This window comes from Pelophylax lessonae (assembly GCF_965119305.1).
Source record: "Pelophylax lessonae genome assembly, chromosome: 1".
NCBI classification, from domain to species: Eukaryota; Metazoa; Chordata; class Amphibia; order Anura; family Ranidae; genus Pelophylax; species Pelophylax lessonae.
In genome coordinates, this window is record NC_138768.1 from 316,616,401 (window position 1) to 316,622,417 (window position 6,017).

The window sequence follows — 6,017 nt, forward strand, 5'->3', positions numbered from 1 at the left end:
CTTTCAGCTACAAAATAGCTCTATATAATAGGAGGGTGACAACGGTGTCCCTGAACAGACACTGCATAGTGAGTGAGTGTTGTCACCCTTGGACCGGAAGTGTCACTGGCAGGATAACAAGATAGAAAGAAAGGGGAAAAATACAAATGTAGCCACCACATCTAAAGACTGATAAACTGTTATATATAAAAGAGTTCGTTTACTAACTTTAACTTGCAGGTTTAAAAAAAAAAAAAAAACGGTTTACTATCGCTTTAAGGTAAAAAAAAAAAAAAAAAAGGCACATTACTTGTTCTGCTCTTTTTTTTTATTTATTTATTGTTTTCAAAAAGAGGTAACAAACAAACGCAATCACATACAACTCAAGTTATAAAACAGTAAATCCTCCCCCATTTTTTCCCATTTCCCTCTCCCCCATTTCTCCTCCCGCTTAAAATTTTCTTTTAACCTATTCTCCGTTCCACTTAGTAAATTCCCTTGTTTTCTTAAATTCCTTCCAATCCTCCCATATATCAACCCAATCCCTGGTCTCTTATCCCTCCCATTCTCTTAGATATTCCATTGTTCTTATTTTTTCAACTCTCTTCATCCAATCTCCTAAAGTTGGGCTTCATTTTTCTGCCAATATAATGGGATCAAGCCCTTTGCGGCATTCATCAGATGGGGTATTAATGTTACTTTATACTTGTTCTGCTCCTAAACACTGAAGTTGTATTGTTATCAGTTTTCCCAAGTTTTGTCTATCAACTACATAAGAACTCTATATATTATATTGTCTATCAACTACATAAGAACTCTATATATTATATTGTCTATCAACTACATAAGAACTCTATATATTATATTGTCTATCAACTACATAAGAACCCTATATATTATATTGTCTATCAACTACATAAGAACTCTATATATTATATTGTCTATCAACTACATAAGAACTCTATATATTATATTGTCTATCAACTACATAAGAACTCTATATATTATATTGTCTATCAACTACATAAGAACTCTATATATTATATTGTCTATCAACTACATAAGAACCCTATATATTATATTGTCTATCAACTACATAAGAACCCTATATATTATATTGTCTATCAACTACATAAGAACTCTATATATTATATTGTCTATCAACTTCATAAGAACCCTATATATTATATTGTCTATCAACTTCATAAGAACTCTATATATTATATTGTCTATCAACTACATAAGAACTCTATATATTATATTGTCTATCAACTACATAAGAACTCTATATATTAGAGAGGAGGGTGACAACGGTGTCTCTGAACAGACACTTCATAGTGAGTGTTGTCACCCTAGGACCGGAAGAGTGTCACTGGCAAGATATCAAGGTAGAAACAAAGGGAAAAAAATATGAATGCAGCCACCACAAATAAAGACTGATAAGCTGTTATATATAAAAGAGTTAGTTTACTAACTTTAACTTGCAAGTTTAATAAAAATAAAAAAAAACATGGTTTACTACCGCTTTAAGGTAAAAAAAAAAAAAAAAAGAGGCACATTACTTGTTCTGCTCCTAAACACTGAAGTCTTATGCCTCGTACACACGTGCAGATTGTCGGCCGAAAAGATTTGGCCGACGACCGATCGGCTGATTTTCAGCTTGTTAGTATGATGCTTCCGACAGCCGACAGCGCACTTTCGGCCGAAAAGAATCTGTCGTGCAAGCATTAAAATTTTTGTATGCCGACACCAGAACGGCCAATTGTTCGCCAGTCAATACAGAATTCGGCCGACAGACAGCAGATTTGCAAGACTGGGCATGCTCAGAAAAGAAAAAAGACAAGGAAAGTTAACCATCACATGACATCACTTCTGCAGTCGGCTGTAGTCGGCGGACAAAATTCTTGTGCAGTCTTTTGCACTTTTCAACAGACACGACAGCCCGGGGACAAAAGACGGCCGATCGTTCGGCCGACGATCTGCACGTGTGTACGGGGCATTATTATCAGTTTTCCCAGCTTTTGTCTATCAACTACATAAGAACTCTATATAATAGAGAGGAGGATGACAACGGTGTCCCTGAACAGACACTGTATAATGAGGGTGGTCACCCTAGGACCGGAAGAGTGTCACTAGCAGGATATCAAGGTAGAAACAAAGGGAAAAAATACAAATGCAGCCACCACATAACATGATAAGCTATATAAAAGGGTTAGTTTACTAACTTTAACTTGCAGGTTTAAAAAAAAAAACAAAACACGGTTTACTACCGCTTTAAGGTACAAAAAAAAAAAAAAGGCACATTACTTGTTCTGCTCCTAAACACTGAAGTCTTATTGTTATCAGTTTTCCCAGCATTCGTTTATCAGCTACATAAGAACTGTATATAATAGAAAGGAGGGTGACAACAGTGTCCCTGAACAGACACTGCATAGTGAGTGTTGTCACCCTAGGACTGGAAGAGTGTCACTGACAGACAACAAAGGGTTGTAGTCAATGGAGAACATTCAGAACAAGGTCATGTTACCAGTGGGGTACCTCAGGGATCTGTACTGGGACCAATTTTGTTTAATATCTTCATAAGTGATATTGCAAAAGGCCTCGATGGTAAGGTTTGTCTTTTTGCTGATGACACAAAGATATGTAACAGGGTTGATGTTGCTGGAGGGAAACGCCAAATGGAAAAGGATTTAGGAAAACTAGAAGAATGGTCAGAACTCTGGCAACTGAAATTTAATGTGGATAAGTGCAAGATAATGCACCTGGGGCGTAAAAACCCAAGGGCAGAATATAGAATATTTGACACAGTCCTGACCTCAGTATCTGAGGAAAGGGATTTAGGAGTAATTATTTCAGAAGACTTAAAGGTGGGAAGACAATGTAATAGAGCAGCACGAAATGCCAGCAGAATGCTTGGATGTATAGGGAGAGGTATAAGCAGTAGAAAGAGAGAAGTGCTTATGCCGCTGTACAGAACACTGGTGAGACCTCACTTGGAGTATTGTGCGCAGCATTGGAGGCCATATCTCCAGAAGGATATAGATACTCTAGAGAGAGTTCAGAGAAGAGCTACTAAACTAGTACATGGATTACAGGAAAAAACTTACCAGGAAAGGTTAAAGGACCTTAACATGTATAGCTTGGAAGAAAGAAGAGACAGAGGGGATATGATAGAAACTTTTAAATACATAAAGGGAATCAACTCGGTAAAGGAGGAGAGCATATTTAAAAGAAGAAATACTACCACAAGAGGACACCGTTTTAAACTAGAGGGGCAAAGGTTTAAAAGTAATATGAGGAAGTATTTACTGAGAGAGTAGTGGATGCATGGAATAACCTTCCTGCAGAAGTGGTAGCTGCAAACACAGTGAAGGAGTTTAAGCATGCATGGGATAGGCATAAGGCTATCCTTCATATAAGATAGGGCCAGGGACTATTCATAGGATTCAGATATATTGGGCAGACTAGATGGGCCAAATGGTTCTTATCTGCCGACACATTCTATGTTTCTATGTTTCTATGATAGCAAGGTAGAAACAAAGGGAAAAAAACAAATGCAGCCACCACAAATAAAGACTGATAAACTGTAAAATATAAAAGGGTTAAGCCCCGTACACACGTACCGATCGTCGGCATACAAACGTCGGTGGACGAAGGATCTGCCGATTGTACGCGTGTTAGTATGGTGCCTCCGACAGATGTCTGCGCACAATCCGCGGACAAAAGTCTTTCGTGCAAACATGAAAATATTTGTATGCCGACACCAGAACGGACGATTGTTCGCCTGTCAGTACACAATTCGGCCGACAGACCGCAGATTTGCAAGACTGGGCATGCTCAGAAAATAGAAAACACAGGGAAAGTTAACCATTACATGACATCACTTCTGCAGTCGGCGGACAAAATTCTTGTGCTGTCCTTGTGCTGTCTTTGCACTTTTCAGCAGACACCGACATCCCGGGGAGAAAAGAGGAACATTTGTAAGCCGACCATCGGTACGTGTGTACGGGGCTTTAGTTTACTTTTAATGGCATTTAAAAATTAAACCTAAAAGCAATCATATATTATATTGCAGCTTACCAATTTTAGATGTGAGACATTTTATTTTTAGGCGCTATTTCCTTTATTTTCACCTGGTGATCCTGTCAGTAATTCTGTTATTTTTCAATAGACCAAGCTGGCCTGCAGAAGAAGCAGTTAGAGGGATGAGCAACCCCATTCACCAATGGCAGAGGTGCTTACAACTTTTCTTTATTTATGTAAAACCTTCATCCCAAAATAAAAAAGCTGTTTGCTGTAATGGTTTATAAAGTGTTAGCTGGAGTTCAACTTCAATTTGTTAGTGTATCTAAATCTGCTATACATCTAATACTCCCCTCCCCCAGACTGACAATGCTGTGGTCCAAAAGTGCTTCTTCATCCAGAGTGGGGGTCCTCTAATATAGGATGTGTGTTACTACCCAGATCACTAGGAGAAAACAAAGGGAAAAGGGCCTAAAAGAAAAAAAAAATAATAATGCAGCCACCACATCTAATGATCGATAAGCTGCAATATATTATATTTTTGGTTTGGAGTTTAGAACCACTTTCAATTTGAAGTTAGAATAAAAAAATCCCTACCGCTTTAGTCACATCACAAACCAAAAATGTAACATATTGCAGCTTACCAACCATTCATTCCTGTCTCTCCACTGCCAGCAGTTCCGTGCCTAACTGCTTCTGGCAGAACAGCAGTACAGATGGTCCGACAGGGACACACCCCCTCCTTTCTCCTCCAATGAGGAAAGTTCTTTCATTGATTGCACTGCTTGTAAACATAATCTGTGAATGAAGGAGAGAATCCTGTGACTAATCAAACTCTCCCCCATTTACAGATCCTGCCACAAGCAATATAATAGGAGTGGGTGTGTCCATCTGTACTGCTGTTCTGCAAGAACACCTGAACCTTTCAACCATTGCAGTGCTGGAAGCTTGGAGACAGGAAGAGGACAGGCATCCCTGCACAGAAGATTTGCACAGATGCCTGCACAATATGGCACATACTTCATTACAGTGATGTGACTAAAGCCCCTTTCACACATGCGGACCGTTCAGATCCGCCTGTCAGTTTTTCAGGCAGATCTGAACGGATCCTCCATGCATTCCTATGGGGCAGTGGATGTCAGCGGAGACATGTCCGCTGACATCTGATCATATCCTGTCCGTCAAATCTGGACGGATGGAAACCCTATTTTCCATCCATCTGGAGGATTGGATCGGATGAGGACAGGCGGTCCATTCTCATCTGATTCCCCCATAGAGGAGAGCAGGGATCTGACACCTCTGTCTCCGCACACAGAGCGGAGATGGACCTGTCATCCGCCTGCTTAGCAGGGATTGGCGGATCGATTCCCCGCTGAGCAGAACGGCTCAGTCGACAGAACGGAGCAGTGTGAAAGGGGCCTTAAGCTGTAGGGATCTATTTTTTTAGTTAAACATCAGCTCTAAGGTAATAACTAAAGGCATTTTCTTGTTTGACAGAGTGAAGAAGAATAAGAACCTCTGTCAGGTTTTTTATTGCTGCCTGTGTCCTTGTTAGGGAGATTCAGCCTCTCTATTTGTCTTGTTTACTGTAATCACCAAAAGTGAAAGAAAATCCCACATTTTGGGTTGTCACCTGAACAGGAATAGAAGGGAAATCTTCCAATGGGGACACTACTTCTGATGACAACCAGGGATTCCCTGGAGAAATTTCCTCTCACTTCCTGTTTTGGCTATGGGAAGTGAGGGGAAATCTCCTCAATGGGACAAAGATGACAAAAAATAAATATGCAGAGGGATCTTTTGTGTGCAAATATTGTAGAGAAGTGAACTATCTCTTTAAATGATTTCATTTTCATCCTTGAAGATCAGAACAGTATCTATCTATCTATCTATCTATCTATCTATCTATCTATCTATCTATCTATCTATCTATCTATCTATCTATCTATCTATCTATCTATCTATCCTATGCTATATTTTCTATATATCTATCGATTTAGCCTATCTATCATATC